The sequence below is a fragment of the Ursus maritimus genome, unplaced genomic scaffold, assembly GCF_017311325.1.
Source record: "Ursus maritimus isolate PB19 unplaced genomic scaffold, ASM1731132v1 scaffold_17, whole genome shotgun sequence".
Classification (NCBI taxonomy): domain Eukaryota; kingdom Metazoa; phylum Chordata; class Mammalia; order Carnivora; family Ursidae; genus Ursus; species Ursus maritimus.
Window position 1 is genome coordinate 18154933 of NW_024424119.1, and position 19456 is coordinate 18174388.

Genomic DNA, 19456 nt, shown 5'->3' on the forward strand with positions numbered 1-19456 from the left:
TTGCTGATCTCTAGAATCACATGTGTCTCATAACTGGCAGAATAAGTCACCTGTTGCCAGGGAGAGGGAAGAAGGCTTAAACAATAAAAAGGAAAATGTTACTCTGAGCATTTTGGTCTAATTTCAAATATATAGTCAGAGAGGGGAAGAAAATTCTGTCTATCCAAAAAAAAAAAAAGATCATATACTGTATCTACTAAGAAGGTCAAGCTTGTAGATTCAGTTTTTCAATGGTATATGCTTATGCTAATTCATAAAGATACATTCTGTTGATTACAAATGAAATGATTTTGCTTGGCAGTCAAGTGCAGGAAGACAAATATCAAATCTCAGTAGCTACACTTCCAGCTGTTTCACAGACAGAGATAAAAGATAATCCCTGACTAAATAGCATCACTTTCAAGATAAAAATCAACTTTCAAGTGCACTGTATCGAATAGGGGAAGCCAGGTTTACTCTAAAAGTTTCCAATAATTGGGGTTGAATAATATTTATTAGAAGAAGTTGTGTACTGTGTTGAAATTGACAGGAGTGGTGCTTTTTGGCACAGCATGATGCTAATATCTGTAATTAAGGAAAAGCTTAAAGAGCATCTGCAAAGTGAGTGCTTAGTTTGACAAATCTCTCTGCAAGTAAATTTACTGCACTTCGTTATTTGTTTCCAACCAAAGGCACATAAAAAAAAATGTAAAGGTCATGTGGCATCTCATCACTTCATAAGGCCCCACCACCACTTTTGGAGTTATCAATATCATCACCATAACTTCCCCCAACCCCCACTAACATCCTCACTTCCAATGCCAGTGCTACTCCCACCTCCCATCTCCACCCCTACAACCTCCACTCTACTTCAACCACTGCAAACACCATCAGCTCTACCATCAATGAGAGCAGTTTGACCACTAATGTTTCCAACTCCACCACCACCACCATCGTCCCTATATCCGTCTCCATCCACATTTCCCTCACCATCATTACCAATCCTAGCACACCGACCAGCACACCATGTCCACCATCCCCTCAGTGTTACCTGCTCTTGTACTCCATCTCTCCATGCTTCCGCCACCAGCATCACTGTCACCACCATAGTTCTTTGCAGACCTCTAGTTGTATGATCTGCTACAGTCTCTTGTGATTTCCTTTCCTTCAAGCCAGATAGTCTAACCGAGACAAGTGGGAATATTGCAATCAAGCAGTTAATCAACTTATATTCTTATGGGGAGCCCAAACTCAATTTTTGCAGAATTGCTCACAATTTAGGGTAGAGAATAATGTACAAATAAACAGAACATTTTTGTTTTTATTTATCTAGCCACTTTACTACTGTCTTTTGATATTGTGAATTTTTTTTAAATGTGGCTACCATTTTTTGAAATTCACCCATCCCTCACCATCATTCTACAATATATCCCTGAGAGTGAGGTTCAGCAAGAGTATATGGCTCAAGTCTAGCACAAAACTAGTTTACACATTTGGTAATATTTTTAATAAAAGCAGAAAGTTTAATTCTTCAGTAAAAAGAGTCATATCAAAATCACAATGTCAAAAATTTCTGGGATGAAAAGGCTTACACTGAAATGCCCACCTTGAAAACCTTTATTCACATGTAGACAATTGAAACTGTATCACAACTGATACCAATAAACTATTTTCCTGCAAAATCTGTTATCCAAATAATTTTTTCTGATGACAAAGAACACAAACTCACATATAAAATGTTTTCATGTCATTTAGAATTCCCCAACTCCAGCTTGTCCATGTGGAAAGGTTTGATTTGACTTTTATTTCTCAGGTCAGTCACCACACTCATGCATTATAGCCAAAAATACTCTAACTTAAAGAATCAATAACAACTCAATGTTTTGCACTATAAAAAGATATTATCTGATTTAAGAAAATAGGCAGAAAAATTTTTGGTCAATCTAAAGAACAATTATACTGCTATCCTTCATTAACTTTCCCTATCACCAGTCTATTCCCTACTTCTTTTTGTTCTGTGTCTCAGGAAGTTGAAACTGCTGATTGCATCAGCTGGGCTGCCTAGCCAACTGGGTTCTAACGGGGTACAGCCAATGGGAGACAGTGGAAAGGGAAGCTGAGGTCTCTCTTCCTACTCCTTGACAGCTTCAGTCTCTGTTTCTATGTTCTTCCGGTTTCACAACTAAAGCCAGGCAGACTCTCCTCATGGCTCTAGTGGTTACTCAATTAACCACAACACTATTTCCTTCCCTTGTCCTTCAGGTGCTTCGATTGGCAACAATTTCCCACTGTTGCTAGCACCTGGGTGCCTCAACTCTTCTAAACCTGAAAGTAACCACTCCATTAGGGTTCCTTCATTCGAGCCGTGTAGGCTGAATTCTATCTCCTGATAGCAACCTGATCAAAACAGCAATGAAGAGGAGATCTGATCCTCATGCTGCTCTTATAAGCACCTTGAGAAGACGTCATCACCAAACCTAGTATGTAGATACGACAGTTCAGTAGTCTGCTTAAAATTAGCATTAAGGAAAATAAGTCAGGCAAGATATTTTTTCCCCCAGATATACCTTTCTCTCCACTTTCAGCTCCACCCCTAGCCCTGAGCTTATTGAAGACAGATAAATGGAAACATCACATTCTGATTTATTCACCTCAAGCCATCAGGGTAGGAGGCAGAAATTCTGGGTAGGGTTCTTTCTAGGCAGAGAATAGTATATAATGAGAATATCCTTAAGATATTCCCAAACCTCAGAGCGTCTGGGTGGCTTAATCAGTTAAGCATGGGACTCTTGATTTCAGCTCAGGTCATGATCTCAGGGTCACGGGATCAAGCGCCCCATTGGGCTCTGCTCAGCAGGGAATCTGCTTGAAACTCTCTCCCTCTCCCTCTGCACACTCCCTCCTCACCACCCATGCATGCACTCTCTCTCTCTAAAATAATTAAATAAATCTTTAAAAATATATATATTCCCAAATCTCTTGAGAACCTAGGCATGACATAGAAGGTACAGAAAAGGGAGTCTCAAACACTCCCTTATATTTTTACAGTACTATAGTTTCCAAAATGCTTTTACATTCTTCGTATTATTTGACTTAAATATTGCATAATTAGGGAATCAAACTCTTAACAGTTTGATTGGAGAAGGTAAACCTAACTGGATAAAGAGAACACTGAAAAATAGCTGTATCGTAAAGAGTAAATAACATTTGGAGAGTAGGTATTCAGGTATACAGGGCAAGCTCATCTAATGCAATTGTCCCAATTCTTGTAAAAAAAAAAAAATTGACCATGAAGCAATTTTCTTTTAATCAAAACCTATTTTTTCATTGACTTATATTATAAAACCAAAGATTTGTTCCCCACAGGAAATATTTTAGCCCTAAGTCTAAATAAAAATCACATTTAACAATGCAACAAACCCCTCTAAAGTCAATTAACTAAAGTAAAAGCTATAGTTTCCTGACAGAACAATAATCACATTCTAAATAATTCAAAAAATACGAATAAAAGCTCTGGAACAACATTCTCTTAAGGATAGATCCACAGAGAGGCAAAATCATCCACATAGGCTTTACCAGAAAGCAGCCTGTGATGTTGTGACGTAGAGTAAGAAATATTTGGTCTTCTTCCCGTTCCTAGCACAGTGACTAAAACCCTTGGATTTTCCGTTGGAGGAAGTCAGCGGGAGGCCGTGACCGCCCGTCGACCCACAGGTGCGCCCCAGGCTATCAGGGGCTCCGCACCCGGGCCTTGGACTGCGCGTTCTCCCCACCGTTCCCGCAGTGGGGCCACTTTCAAGGACACAGGCCTGAGAGCGCACTGCGTTGTTGAGATCACGTGGGCAGTACCTGTGGCCCAACCGAGTTAAAGCCTCTTTGCAAACTTGTAAGCCTCTGGCAAGAGGGTACGGGGACGTCCTCGTCCTGTGCAGCCCAAGACGCCCCGCAAATTCCCTTGTTTTTTTAAAACATCTACCTCCCTCCACCTACCTGGAGTGGTCATCTTTTTCCTCGGTCTCTCCTTGCCCTCACCCAACCCCCCAGGACAGTCCCTCCCAGTACCAGGCCAGTTGGCAAACCAGCAATTTCCTCAATGTTAAGAGGAATATAGGTGAGAGGGAGCGTTTTTTCTTACTCATAACAGGCCCCTTTCAACTACAACGGAGTTTATTTATGTTAACGAGGTGCCTTTGGGACAACCCCCTAGGGGGAGGGGCTAGTTGCCAGGGGAACCAGCCTGGAGATCGGAGGTTTGAACTTTCAGCCCCGCCCCCACGCCGCCTCGTCCCTCCCTGTGGGGCATAATTTGAAGGACCCTGGAGGAAGTGTTACTCAAAACTTTCCTGAACCGCTGTCTGGCATTTCATTCCTGGGGACCTAAATACTTAACTTCTCCCCGAGTCTCCTTTTAAACTGGAAATATCCTTCAAAAGGATAACTTGCTATACCTTTGAAGCCGTGTTCTCTAAATTGTAATCTTTGGACCATCTACCTCAGAAACACCACGCGTACTTATAAAGAATGTACATTCTTACCCCCACCCTAGACCTTCCGAATCGGTATCCCAGAGATTGGTCTGGGAGTCTGAATCTTAACAAGCTCCCAGGGGCATGTTAATATTTGAAAACCACTCCTTGGTGTGAATAGGTTATCAAACCCTTTGCTTCAGCGCTGTTCCAGAAAGGGAAAGGATATTTTCCTATCCTGTGCGTATTTCGTACTCTGGGTGCACAAGTGTTCTTTATCCTCTGAGATGCTAGAGCCCTAGGAGGATACAATCACCGTATTCTCCAGCTGTAGAGGCTTTACAGTTTGTAAAAGCGTGTTTTTATGGACTCTCTTCTTTAATCTTCACAGCGGTCCCGTAAGGATTACTTTTATACCAATTTCTTATATGAAAAAAAAATGGATTTTCAGAGAAATTAAGTCTCTTTCTCAAGGTTACGCAGAGCTGAGATTCAATACCAGATTTTCTAATGCCAATTCTCATGTTTTGAGTCTGGCTTGTAGCACTTGAAAAGTTAAATAGCCCTTAAAAGAAAGAAAGGGAAAAAAAACGGTAGATGGGACTTAGATTGAAATCTCAAATAATCAAAAGATGAGAGCACAGAATGGGATTAAAAAATTCTTATGTTGAACATTTACAATTCAAAGGAAATTGCCCTGACTCTCCATAGCACGGTCAGACTGTAATACCACAAAAACACTTGACTCTAATCAAAGGCCAACAGAACACTGGTTGTTCTCAGTCATTTGATTTTACACAAAGCTCTAAGGATCTTTTCTCAGTCTAAAGTGAAATTTTATATGTTCTGCGATGGACAGAGCACAGTGAAACAGGCTATATTTTGGCTCGGAAAACTACAATCTTTTTAATCTAATTTTTATTAAGCAAAATGTTAAGCGTGCACAGGCAGAGAGAATAGTATAATGATCCCACATGTACCCATCACCCAGCTTCAACAATTATCAAGATTCTGCCATTCCTGGGGGAAAAGTAGTTTTTTTAAAAAAAAGTCTTAAAATCATATAACAATGTATAAATTCAGAATTCTCCACTGCAAAACTCAAAATATTTTCAAATAAAGAAGCAACTACGTATATTAACAAATAAATGTATACATCCGCACATATTTTTAAGGAGAATGAATTGTTTCCCTTGTGGGGATGCATACAAAATGCCTGCTTACAGCTCAAAAATGTGTGCGTTTTCACAATCTGTTTGATGGCAGGCGCTAATGGTCAGAAAAAATAAAATTTAGTCCTTACAGTCTGTCCTGTCTTTAAGCAAAATGCATGCCATTTACTTGGGAGCTATATAACAGATGTGGATTTAAAAGGAAGAGACCAGTTATAAAGCACTAGGGGAAGCTGTGCAGATGTCCCTGTTTTTAATGTGTTACTATGCGGGGCCAATTTATCTCACTGCAAGTGATCTAGGGCTTCATGAAACAGCTCCAGCTTACAGATCACCAACACGGTTAAAGGCCTTACATTGTAAAAAAAAAAAAAAAAAAATGCATTTTTAAACCTGGTCATTAAAACACACAGGGTGGTGTCCTGGACACATTAAATCTGATAAATAAGATGGAAGGAGGGCGATGTTTGGGGGAACAACCATGCAAGGATTTTTCATACAAAGGCATGTGTGGACACATCTTAGCCCTTTGTGGAAAGGCAATTTCTAAGATCTCCTCATAGAAAAAAGCGTTAGATAGTTCATCACACCAGAAGCCTGAAATAGCGTCATTATTATGAGGGTGAAAAATTATTCTTGTTGCTTTCCTAGAGCTGTGGCTTTCTATAGATCCAGTAGCTATCATAGATTAAGCGATTGTTTCGTGCCAAGCACTCTACTAGATCCTTAAAGGTTACAAAGATGATCTCACTTAATTTAAGGGAGGTAAGTGTTGCTAATAGATTTCAGAGATGAGGAAGCTGAAATTCAGGTATAAGGAACTTGAGATAAAAAAAAAAACGGCTGATTCAGGATCTGCCCTTGGTTCTTTCCGATTCCAAAGTCTTTTCTGGAGTTCTTACAAATGATGGGAGTTGAAATAATCCTTTTCTGGACAATCTAGCAATATGTATCCCCTTGCTTGATTTGGCTGTTCCTTTTCTAGAAATTTAACCTGTGGGTATAATTGAACAAGATTCCAAAGCAGTACACACAAAGAGATCTATTGCAATGTTGGCTATGATACAAAAAAATTGGCAACCACCGAAGTGTCTCTTGAGATTGAAAAAACTAATTTTGATAAATCCACATACTGAGATGGCATATACCTGTTTAAAAGGTTCCAAGGTAGGGTCCCCAGGTGGCTCAGTAGGTTAAGCATCCAGCTCTTGAATTTGGCTCAGGTCATGATCTCAGGGTTATGATCCCAGGGTCCTGAGATGGAGCCCCCGGTGGGTCTCCACACTCAGCAGGGAGTCTGAAATTCTCTCTCTCCCCCCCGCCCTTCCCCCCACTCCCGCACACGTGCCTACTCTCTCTTTTAATAAATAAATAAAGGTTCAAAGTACGGTATATATTGATATATAAACGCTTTATTTTGAGATGAAAGAAGCAAATTACAGAAGACAATTATAATAGAAGTATGCATGGGCATGTGTTTACATATATGTGTTGGGCGAGAAAGACACACAGCAAACTTACCAGTGGTTTCATTCTCTTCAAATTATTAAAATTTTTAAACAACTATAGAGATAAGTATCAGATAAAAGTTAAAATTTTTCTGTTTGGGACACTAAGTCCCTGCTCTTTTCCCCTCAAAAGTCAAACTCCTGGTGCAATCCTGCCCAACTTTTGACAGTGACATCAAGGAATATTTTTGAGTGATGAAGGGTTTGTCTTTATTCAGATTTGCAAATCTAATTTGCAAAGACGTCCCTGACCACTGGAGGCAGAAATAGATGCTTCCTCTCTGGGCTTCTGGGACGTCCTGAGTACGTTCCTCCTTATGTTAGTTACCTCACTACTGTAAACATTTAGGTTACACGTCTGTCACCCTCACTTGACTCTGAAATCCTCTGATGAATGAATGAGGGAAGGAGGGAAGGAAGGAAAGAACCATTGGTTCAGGGATGATGTTTAATTTCAAAAAGCTGGTGATGCGTTCAACGTCCCCACCAGATAACCATAGTATTATGAATCAATTAATCAAAGCCTGAACTAAACGTGCCCTGTAAAGAGAGAGTCCTGGGTCATGAATCTGGGGATAAGCAATGAATGTAAAACCTGGATTTTCTATCTAGAGGTTTCGTGAGAAAAACTCTTCATCTGAGTTTTAGATTCACCGTCTGTAAAACTGACAGGATAATACTGACACTTAAGGACAAATTTAGATAAAATATGCAAAATGCCTGGCACACAGCAGACATTCAACAAATATTTGCTGTCACCATTATTACACAGCCTATTAAGTGAAGTTAGTGTACGACAAGTGGCTTACGGGAGCATGAAAGCACACAATTAAGGATTGTTTTTAAGCTGCTGCTAATTCACTTCAGATCTAACACCAGTCAGTGCCTGCAACAGTAACGTCCCTATATCTTCCAGGGGGTCAGATGGATCTCCTGGGTAATCTGCCTTGAAAGGCATCTACTAGACCATTCTGACTTTTGGGCAAGAAAGAATGACACAAATGTAATGTGTCTCCCAAAAGCCGAAAGTTGAAGTCTTTGGTGACCTCTTGGTTTCATGTAATCGAAGAAATTTCCTGACTTACAAAACAGCCAAACAAACAAAAGTGAAGATATTAGGGACTCAGATACATTACTAGTGGGAGTAGAACCTGGAAAAACCTTCTTGGGCGAGGGAAGGGGGCAAACTGATAGTATCTATCAACATGTAATGTATGCATTACTCTTTTATCCAGCAATCATTCGTCCAACTGTTTATCCTATAAAAATACCTGCACAAATGCGCGGTTCTAGATGAATGGTGTGAAACATGGTTTGCAGGAGTGAAAAATCAGCAACAACCCAAATCAACAGGGAAATGGCTAAATAAATGAGGATCCATCCCTCCAGTATACTGCAGCTGTTAGAATGAAATTGATCGATGTATATTTCCACGATAAAAATGTGCCAGATGTATGAATAAGTGAAAAAAGCAAATCGAAGGGCAATAGGAGCCCAATTTTGAAAAAAAAAAAAAAGTAAAAATAACGTTTGTATATACATAGAAAAAAAACTAGAAAATGTATTCCAAATTATTCTATTTTAGGGTCATACCAGGGGCTTTCACTTTCTACTATATCCAGTACCTTATCATTTAGATTATAACTGAACACGTGTTAATTACTTTGGTGATTAAAAAACAAAAATGTTATTTTTAAAATTCCAGTTATTAGTGGGAAGGAAAATAAAATATGGGACAAAGAATGACTTTGTTAAAAATCTTAAACTATTCTTTCTGATGATTCTTGTCCCCAAGGCCCTTTGACCTTTAGCCAGAAAACTGGCCATGCCCTATAATTCTGTTAGCTAACCTGATAGGTCTGACTGATGGTAAATGGGACAGAAGACCATCTAGAATGGTCTTTTTTTTCTTTTTTTTTTTTTTCAAAACGAACAAAAGCCTAATATACAACCTAGCTGTGGAATATGTAAGTGGAAAAAGTATTGCCCCTCGGTTAAAGAAGTGACCTCCAATGGGCAATAATTCCTCTAGATTGAACATTTTGTTACAATTGTCCACAGAAACTTAAAGAGGTTATTTCCTGGATCTGCAGGGCATTCATTTTCTGCTATAAGCATCCCACAGTGTAATGTATACACCCTACACATAGAAGATTAATAGCATTTCTTTAGTGCTTTTCCCCTGAACTTCTCAATATAAGTGGTGCTCGTGAAAATGATTTGATCTGAATCACTTTTGAGCCCCAGCATTCAAGCATTCCTAGCCGTTCTTCCCTCTTATTCTCACCACTGTTGCATCTTCTTTTTTAAAAAGAAAATCACCCAAGTTACAATGCAAAAAAAAATTTTTTTTCACCTTTCGTATTGACAAAGATCGAAGAAATGGGCAACACTCAGGGTTGGTGAGTGCATACTCAGGCACTATCTTGGGTATGTAAATCAGTATACTTTTCCCAGGAGATAGTTTGGTAATGTGTATCCAAATGGAAAATGTGAATCCTTTTGACCCAGCCATCTCCCACAGGAATGAAAAGATGCATGCTTCATGAAAAACTATATGTAACTCGTTCTGTCATTAGTACAGAACAGGCTTAAAAACTGGGATAGTCAGACAATAGAACATTAGTTCTGAGGTAGTTAACAAAGAGATACTATGGTTGATGGAATAGTGTCCTCCAAAAATTCCTATCTCCCTACCTCAAACCTCAGAATGTAACCTTATTTGGTCTCAAGATGAAATCATCCTGAGTTTTTGGGTGGGCTCTAAATCAATGACTGGTGTTCTTATGAAAAAAGAAGATATTGAGAGATACACAGACACACACAGGGAAGAAAGCCATGTGGTGACAAAGACAGAGATTGGGGTATTGTAGCTATAAACTAAAGAATGCCAAGCATTACCAGCTACCACAGGAAGCTAGGAGAGAGGCATTGAACACATTCTCCCTCAAAGCCTCCAGAAGAAATGAGCCCTGTCAACACCTTGATTTCAGACTTCTGGTATCCTGAATGTGAGAAAATAAATTTCTGTTATTTTAAGCCACTCAGTTTGTGGTCATTTATTATGAAGACCCTAGAAAACAAATACAAATGCAATGTTGGGATTTGTTTAAAAATGATCCAGTGATGGGGAGAAGGGGTGATTGGAGAGAGGTGTAGATGAGACAAAATTAGATAATAATACATGGTAGTTATACAATATTCCGAATGCTTTGTATATATTTGAAATTTTCCATAATGAAAGGTAAAAGGAAATACTACGTAGATTTAAATGTATTGATGTGGAAAGATATCTGTGAACCTATTGTTGAGTAGAATAAAATAGGTCACCAAACATGTTGGTATCTTATGATGTATCCCAAAGAGAGATTCCCAGAATGTTATTTACCAAGATGTTAGGCTGTCATTTCTGGATAGTGTTATTTGAGTTGATTTCTTCTTGTTTTTCGTATTGTTGGAATTTTTTATATTAAGGATGATTGATTTTTATTTTTAAAAATAAGCTATTTCCAACAACAGTAGTAATAGTAATAATAATAATAATAACAATGTCCTCTTAAAATTACACCATAACAAAAATTTCCTTCGTTCCCCCATAACAAATATTTCCTTCTTCACCCCCTCCCCTGCCCGCCATCAGTCCAGACTTATCACAGGCACTGTAATAAGTGCCTATGGTAAGCCTGAGATTTCTATTTTCATTTTAAAGAAAATGGAGGGTCAGGGAAAATAACCCATCTTAACATTACTAAGAATTCTGGATCAGAATTCCAAATTAAGTCCAGAGTTTGCCAAAAGTGAAGTATTATTTTCAGCCATTACCTTAGACATTTCCTCCCATCAGCAAGAGACTTTAGGAAGTTTGACTCCATTCAGACATCACCAGATACTGTCTTACCTGATGGGTAGAAGATTTGCCCAGCCTCTGGCTGTAACAGGGATACCTCAAGACCCATGTCCTCTACCCATGTATCAACAGGGTCAACCTTTGCTACAGTGACGTTCAAGTTATGCTAGAAGCAATGAGATTCGGGAAGAGATTCTCATCTTTCTAACCAACCCCTGCTCCAGCCAGCCAAGCCTTGGGAATGCAAGGGAAACATCCAAATGGGTTTAAATTCCAGTGGGTAAAAGGAAGAACTCTAGCATAGACAACAAATGCATGACATACTTGCTCCGACCCCCAAGTCCGTGACAGTCATCCCTAACGGACCATGGCGTTCTTTCAGACCGAAGACTGGATGACAATTTGGCAGGGATCTGCTCCCTACAGAGTTGGTTCATGAGCTGCAAGCTATTTAACATCCCCAGGTCCTGTTCTGGAACAAATTCTGACCTAAGGCCAAAGGAACAGTTTTTTGGCAAAACAGCAAAGTAGAAGTGAAAAAAATCATAGAAAAAAAGAATGATCATAGTCATACATTTTATTTAGCCTCTAACTAAGCACCTACTGTATGCCAGCTTTGGCAATACAAAGAAAACTAACACACAGTCTCTGACCGTAAAGAGTTCATAGAAAGAGACAGCAAATTGCTTTAGAAATTAGGAAGTTAGACTTCAGAAAGACAAAAAAAAAAAAAAAAAAAAAACCACCCCCAAGATGGACAAGATTCTGTGGAGGGCTCCTTTTCCTTGGCTACAGCTATACTCTTCCAAAGGTCAACTCCGAGCTTAGATTTCAAGAACTACAACACAGGGGCAGGTGCAGTTAATGCACGGGTTTTATTCTTCACTGAGCCCAGAAAATGCAAGGAATTCAAGGAAGCCAAAGATGCTGACTCTCTCCTAACCATAGAAATACTCAGTAATGTCATTTGTTGAGCAAGTGTCCAATATTTTCATTGACAAACTCTAATCCTCACAACAGCTCTGCAAGGTAGATGTTATTATCCTCATTTTAGTCATGAGAAATTGAAGTTCCAAGAGGTTGAAGTATGAAGCCCAGGCAATAGTCTTTAGGGGGTGGAAATGGGATTGAAACGTACGTCTCTCTGAGTCCATGTGCTTTACAGGTTGCCAGCCCACCTCTGAAAAGGGAAAAAACATGCATGTCAGTTTGTGTGAACAGGAGCATTCAGCGGTATACTCAAAAATATAGCATATATATGGTAGATATGCGGGCATGTACCCAGCAAAGTTCCTGAGGAGGACACCTGCATTTCAATGAATTACCACAACTGAACAGTAATGGATGCCATGAGCACACTGACTGCAGACACAGAAATTGAAGAAATTGGCTTCTGCTCATAGGAAATGCTCCCGGAAGCATTTGACTCAAGGGACTCAAATCTGGAAATTTCTCGTTGTACGCCTTCTCCACTGCTTATTCAGCCACCAAGAACCTAATCCTCTTATTTGAAGATTTCCGAGAGCAAGCAGTGTACAAAATCATTTCCACAGAGCAGCAGCAGAAATATTTCCGCTGCTTGGTCATGGTTTTGTCACTGCTCGCTTCTAAGTTATTAGGAGGCCTTCGGACTGCCAGTCGAAGTGGGAAAGACAGGAAACAAAGAGAACTGAACAGAACCGGCCGACTTTGGAGGATTCAAGATGGGGACAAGACTCACTTCATCAGTTCAAAGGCCTCTATGAGAAAAAAAAAAAATCTGAGGAAACTAGAGGAGTTTGATTCAAAGGTACTACAAAATGAAAAACAAAACACTTTGCATCAAATAAGATCTTTCTTCCCAGAATAAATGCCTCAGATGAGTTAATCACCTAAAATTAAAACACACAGTTCTCATACATAGTTTTTTTGTATTGCCAACATGTTCCAGTGTTCAAGTCAAAACCAAAGATTAAACATCCTTATATTTTTGTTGTGATTTTACTGCCAAATGCAAATATCTAAGTGTAAGTAAGTCATTACTCTCCCGCTGTTGTGGTCTGATTAATTCTCACAATATTAGCCAGCAATTCATTTTATCCCTTGGCATCACAAGTCCAGTTGAAGGAGATAAGTGGCTGATAAAAGATCTCTGAGAACAGTTATAAATGATTCACTTTAAAAGAATAATAAAGCAGCCACTGGATAAGCGCAGCTGAGTAACCCTTCCATACATTGCACAAAACTAATTTAGTTTAAAAAACTTCAGCAAATTATAGTCAATAATCTTCACTGTCACCCTGCTGCTCACAAAACTTTTGAGAAGAAACTTAATGCTGAAATGCAAATATTTAATTAGATTTTAATGGTGAGGTTTATTTTTCCTAAATCTGGTCATCTGTCTCAATTATGTTCTCCATTTTTTACAGTTAACCAAGAATTGTCATCCCCATGGGGCTTTGGGGGATGTTTTCTCTTTCCTAATTCCTGTTTAGCATTTGCTTTTTCAGAAGCGTAGTTCTCGTGGAAAAGGGTTTGGTTTGTTCTTTTCTCTTTTGGAAAAATAGAAACATTGGGGGGAAAAAAGAAAGTGCATGTTCTGAGCAATGCCTTTAAAGCTAATTGTCCTTCTGTCCTAATAACAGAGAATCTTTAATAGCTAAACAATTAATTGTCTTTTCCTACCTCACTGCACAGGGCAATTAATATGCGTTTTTATTGTTTAAGACCCAATTAAAGCAGTGCTGTATATAAGTGAAAATTCTAAAGCTATATTTCTTCCAAACCTACTCTGTACTTTAGATTTTACATTAATTTGCAGAAATCAGTGAAACGTGGCTATTCACGCCCCTTTCAACAAAACCGATATTAAAATCGGTCATAAAACTCTTCGGAACTGTTACAGGGGGTGAAATATTGAAACTGGGCTCCTGAACGCCTTTTCTTTGTTCCAGTCATCAAGCTCTGTCTCCTGCCTCAGACCCATCTTTGTACCCTGGGCTTTGTGACTTTGGGGCTGGAGCTCTGCGCCCCCTTTCTCCTTTGCCACGGCTGGGCGACTCCGCCAGCAGGGGGCGCTAACGGAGACCGGCGCGCGGGGAGAAAAGGACTTGCCCTCCTGTCTGTGGCCAGTTCTTGCGAGCTACACCCCAGCAGCGCCGCTTCGCCCCGCAGCAGCAACCTGCTCCAGTAGCAGCAGCCCCCCACCCCCACCCCAGAGTGCAGTTTCTCCAACACAGGCGGAAACAGTCTCATCTGACACTGTCAGACACGCTAGCCCCAGGCGGCAGCGCACCTCCTCAAAGATCAGGTTCCAGCACCAGGGGGCTCTTCCTCCAAACCTCTGGGTGCGATAATTCCACCCTCTGCTTTGTTCCCCTAGCCCGGTGGCTGGTCACTGCTTCCTGCAGCGGCTATTTCTGTAATACCTTAATGTTCACTTTTTGTATTTTCAGTTCTTTAATACCTTTTCTACAATTTGTAATACTGAATTCTGAAAATTAATGGATGTACTTTCGGTCTCCCGGCTGCACCCTCCTGGATACGCCTCGTTTCTTTTCAAATCAGAGAGACCACTTAGGAGCTGTGTGACGTTGGCAAATTATTTAAACTCTCCCCGAGTTTTCCTTACTCGTTATTCAAAATGGGTATAGTATCCTAGAGTTGAAGGATTCATGAGGTAATTCATGTCAAGTGACATACATAATACGGGGCAAAAAAGCCGATTCCCTTCCCCTTCACCTTCTAGAGTTTCAAGTTCTCCCATTTACAGCAGATAAAAGTTATGCTCCTTCCTTACTGAGAATAAATTCGTTCTTTATCCTTCTTGACAACTTATATTGTGCAGTTGTACTTCTAAAATCACCCGTTAGCTCTTCCACGATGCTTTAATTCCAGGTGCAATCATCACAATAACTCCCTTGATCCTGTCAATACGTTTTTATGCTAACCAAATTCTTTTCCATTGTCTTCTGTCAGCCTGTCTTCCAGTTATTTTGCCAATGCTCATGACATTTTTCTTTAAGGCACTCCTACATCTCTTGTTCTCTCTGCATATGGTTTATGGAGCTGTCCTTCTTTCCCTCATCCTGCCCTGCGACACAGCCTCGATTCACCCCTCAGTCCCCACACTTACCCCCTTGCTCCTTAGAAATTTCATATATTGGTAAAATAACTGCACGTCGGGTCATACATGCCTTTTATAACATGAAATTCCTCTTTCCCGTCGCTTTTCCTTGTGAAGCTTTTAGACGATGGTTCATAACAAGCTCTTGATAAATATCCACTGAGTGAAAAAATTAATGAAATCTCCATTTATCCCAATTATCTATGTGTTATGTTCTACCCTTTCCAAATGCCTTGGCTTTTACCTTTTGAAAAGCTATTTTCTCACTGGGAGCATGGAAGAATAAACTTCGGCCACATTCCCCATTCTATTCTACTCTCTCCATTAATATTATAATACAAAAACAAAACTTCAAAGATGCAAAGGGATATGAGATATTGAAAGATCTAAGGCAGTGTGCCCTTATGTCTAATCTTTTTTCACTAAAAAAACACTCGAAATTTTTTTTTGTATGGTCTACTGTTTGATAAAGCACTTAGGTGCAGTCTCTGCGTGGCCAAGCCACATTAGGTTATTGGCATCTAATTACAGCTTCTGTATCCATGTGCTTGTGTGTAGGTATATAAAATATTTGGTGAGTTGCACTCATTTTTTAAAAAAATCTATTTTATTTACTTTTATCTACCTTATTGTAGGTTGTAAGACAAACAGACACTGTTGAAATGGACACACTTTCCGTAAGACTGTTTTTTAGGGATGTCTGGGTGGCTCAGTCAATTGAGTGTCCGACTCTTGATTTCGGTTCAGGTCATAATCTCAGGATCCTGGGATTGAGTCCCACATCAGGCTCCACTCTCAGGGTGGAGTCTGCTTGAGATTCTCTCTCCCTCTCCCTCTGCCCTTCCTGACCACGCCCCTCCCCAACAGCACACAGGTTGGCCTCTCTCTCTCTAAAATAAATAAATAAAGTCTTTAAATATACATATATTAAATTGTTCAATGTGGCAGATCTCTTTTCCTATGGGTAGTTAGGTCACAGTGAATCTGAAGTTTCACAGTTTAATATTTCTGTATTAATAGTCCTACTAAAATGTTATGGCATCTTTGGTTCCTAGTGTTTCACCCTCAATCCCTCATCCTAAACTAAAATCCTCATATCATGGATTTATTTTCTGGTTTTTCCACAAAACTCTATTTTTAAATCTTCAGCAATGAATTCCCCAGACACTTGATGAATTACGTGTTGACCTTAATTGTTTCAAGACTTGAATGAGACAATGGAAACCATTTGTGTAATGGCCCTCCTTCACCACCATTCTGGGAAAATGGACTCAAGGGGGGGGGGGGGCGCCTGGGTTGCACAGTCAGTTAGGTAACCAACTCTTGGTTTCAGCTCAGGCCATGACCTCAGGGTTGTGAGACCAAGTCCCTAGTCTGCTTGAGGTTCTCTCTCCCTCTGCCCCTGCCACTCCTGCTCTCTCTCTCTAAAATACATAAATAAATCTTAAAAAAAAAAAAAAGTAAAGAAGGAAAAGAAGAGAAAATGGAACCCAGGCAGAGAGGGCTGATACACATTGGCCAATTTACAAAGCAGGAATGGCAGAACTCGGAAGAAGTTTAGATCTCCTGAAGGTCAAGCCAATGTTCTTTCTCTTCACTTTTATCTTGTCACTTCTTTGGAAATCACTAAGGTTTCTTTCAAATCTTGAATATCTGGAGGGAACTATTTTATTATTTCTAATCTCTGCTCATTCCACTTTCATATATAATTTTTCTGTATTTCTTTCCACCTCATAATATCTACATAAAAGTCTGAATATATCCATGACCCCTCACACCACACTGCCTACCGCTGCCAGTATGTACAGCCTTCTTAATGGAGAGGCAACCTGAGAGAAAGGAAGAAAACTAAGATATTAAAAACATTGATAAGCCTGGGACTTCAAGTTTCAAGATGATGGACTGAACACATCTCCCTTTATGAATCAAAAGAACAAAGGTTTTTAAAATAATCATAGAGGGGCACCTGGGTGGCTCAGTCAGCTTAGCATCTGCCTTTAGCTCAGGTCATGATCTCAGGTCCTCGGATCGAGCCCCATGTTGGGCTCTGTGCTCAGCAAGGAGTCTGCTTCCCCCTCTTCCTCTCCCTCTGTGCACTCTCTCTGTGTCTCTCAAATAAATAAATAAATAAAAATCTTTAAATAAAATAAAATAAACATAGAATGGATGTTTATAGATTGCTTGAAATGAAAAGAAGAACTTTCAACAGACCACAAACAATGTAGAAAATCTCTCAAATATATAAAGCTTCTGGGAAGCTACAGAGAAATTCTGTATGCCCATTACAATACCTCATTAATTACCTCTTGACTAAACTACACCATACTCCGTTATATTATTTGACCTTTGGCTTGGGCCTAAAAGGAATGAAAAAGGAAATAATATTTGTCTATTATTTCACTTAATCCTCAAAATAACTATAAAATTGGTGTTATCATTCCTACTTTGCAGATGAGGAAATTGAGTTCCAGAGAAGTTAAATAACCAGTCCTCGTAGCTAATAAGTGACAGAATAGGAATGGGAACACAGGTGTTTCCGGTTCTAAAACCTGAGTAATTTCTATCACACCAAGACATCCCCCCCCCACATAGCAGGAAGACAAGCACTTTTTACTCACTACCATACAACAGGCGGGGGACCAGGTGCAAATTTATTAATGACACTGCATGGTGCACGTAGTTTGCTTTGAGTAAGGAATTTCCAGGAAGAATTTGAGTAAGACAAAGATGGCTAATCTGGTTTACTGTAAGAAACCCTGAGGAATGTAGAGGACACATCAGTTCCTTGGTCACAGAAGTCACAAGTGTGGACTCCAAGAATGGAAGTCATCTTATCACCAGTTAACAGTCACTACCCACAGTCTCTCTTCTAGTCCCAGCTTGGACCCAGAGGGCACATTTGTGAGATGACCAATCAGAGATCAGAATGGCGGGCTATGGCTCTGGGACTGACACAAGAACAAGTCCACGGTCTCGTTCTATTAGCACACGCCCTAACACTCTGGGTGCGCTCAGACATAAGCTACCTTTTATTTTCTTGAAGCCTTAAAATCATCACTGAGGGAACTATGAAAGTCCCGCAGGAAAAGCAAACCAAGAGAAACAAATGCCCATCATTCTTCCACCTCCTGGAAATCTTAGCAGGATCTTCAGGAGCTCCTGGGAGATTTCACTATGCAGTTTTTTCCCTGTTGTGATTCATCCTGTGAGACTGACTTTCTGCTGTAGCAACAGATTCTTATGTTAACATCCTCTCCTCAGAGAAAGAGTTCAACAACATGGAAGAAAGAAGGATGAAATGAACTGAGGTTTTTTAAATGTCTACTATGTACTGGGCCCAGCATGAAGGGCTTTAACTATGTTATCTCATTTAATTGGTAGAAAAACCCTGTAAGGTAAGGTGAGTGTCTCATTTTGGCAGGTGTTGAAATGAAGATGTGTGAGACTAAGAAACCTACTCAAGTTCACAATTAGCGTGGGCATGAACCTGAGATTTAGACCTGGGTCTACCTGACAATGAAATCTATGTTCCTTTCATTAAATTACCTTCTATAATAGAGAAAGACTGTGAATATATTCTATACAACAGCCTATCCCATACATCCATGGACTTGTATGTAAAAGAAAATACCATGAGGTAACCATCCTTACTCTTTTGCTAACTTCTGCTCAAAAATAATTTGATATAAAATATCATTTCCCCCTTTTTTGGTGGGGAGGGGGATATTTCTGTCTAAATACAGAAAATATTGCACCATTACCTAGTAAATTGTTTTTTTACGTGCCATAGTTTATCATCTGCAGATACTGTCAGGGCCTGATGTTTGAGTCATTATGCTTATGGGATTTAATTTTTAATGATGCAAAAATTATGCACAATATACCATCGTTTCTCTCCCAAACCCAGAATCTGATAGCTAATAATTGCTCCTTACTTAGTTTGCTGACGCTCCGTGATATTAATTAGAATGCAACTGGATTCAGAAAAGTGACTCTCTGAAAATGGCCTTTATGGATTCTGTGCTCATTTTCTTCCAATAACTTCAAGATTAAAGTTGTTGGGTTCACACATCAACAATCTTTTTTCGCTGACAGACTCTTCTACAAGCAAGTTTATAAGGTCCGGAAAAGCAGTTAGCGACCTTTCCACTTCTTGGGAGTGCAAAGAACTCTACAGTCGTGTTGGCGTAATACTAGCTAGTTAGTTTCGTTAAAAACAAAACAAAACAAAACAAAACCCTGCTGAACAGAAATGACTTTAAAATTGAAGAATTGGTACAATAAAAATACATGAAAATCTATTTTAATGTTGAAGAATATCTTCCCTGTAACAAATTGCAACTCGTGTCTCCCATTTGCAGGCTGCCCCTCTCTACCAC

The 19456-nt window shown here is 39.6% G+C and overlaps 1 long non-coding RNA gene across 2 annotated transcripts in view; it reads right to left on the bottom strand.

The window, feature by feature from the left end:
* LOC103666996 overlaps positions 1-4163 on the bottom strand; it is a 296098-nt gene extending 291935 nt beyond the window's left edge. For both annotated transcript variants that reach the window (XR_005835195.1, XR_569638.2), the window contains exons 1-2: positions 3970-4163; positions 1031-1160 (exon numbers count right to left, since the gene is read on the bottom strand). This is a non-coding gene — a long non-coding RNA (uncharacterized LOC103666996). The remainder of the gene's footprint in view (positions 1-1030; positions 1161-3969) is intronic.
* Positions 4164-19456: the final 15293 nt, after the last annotated feature.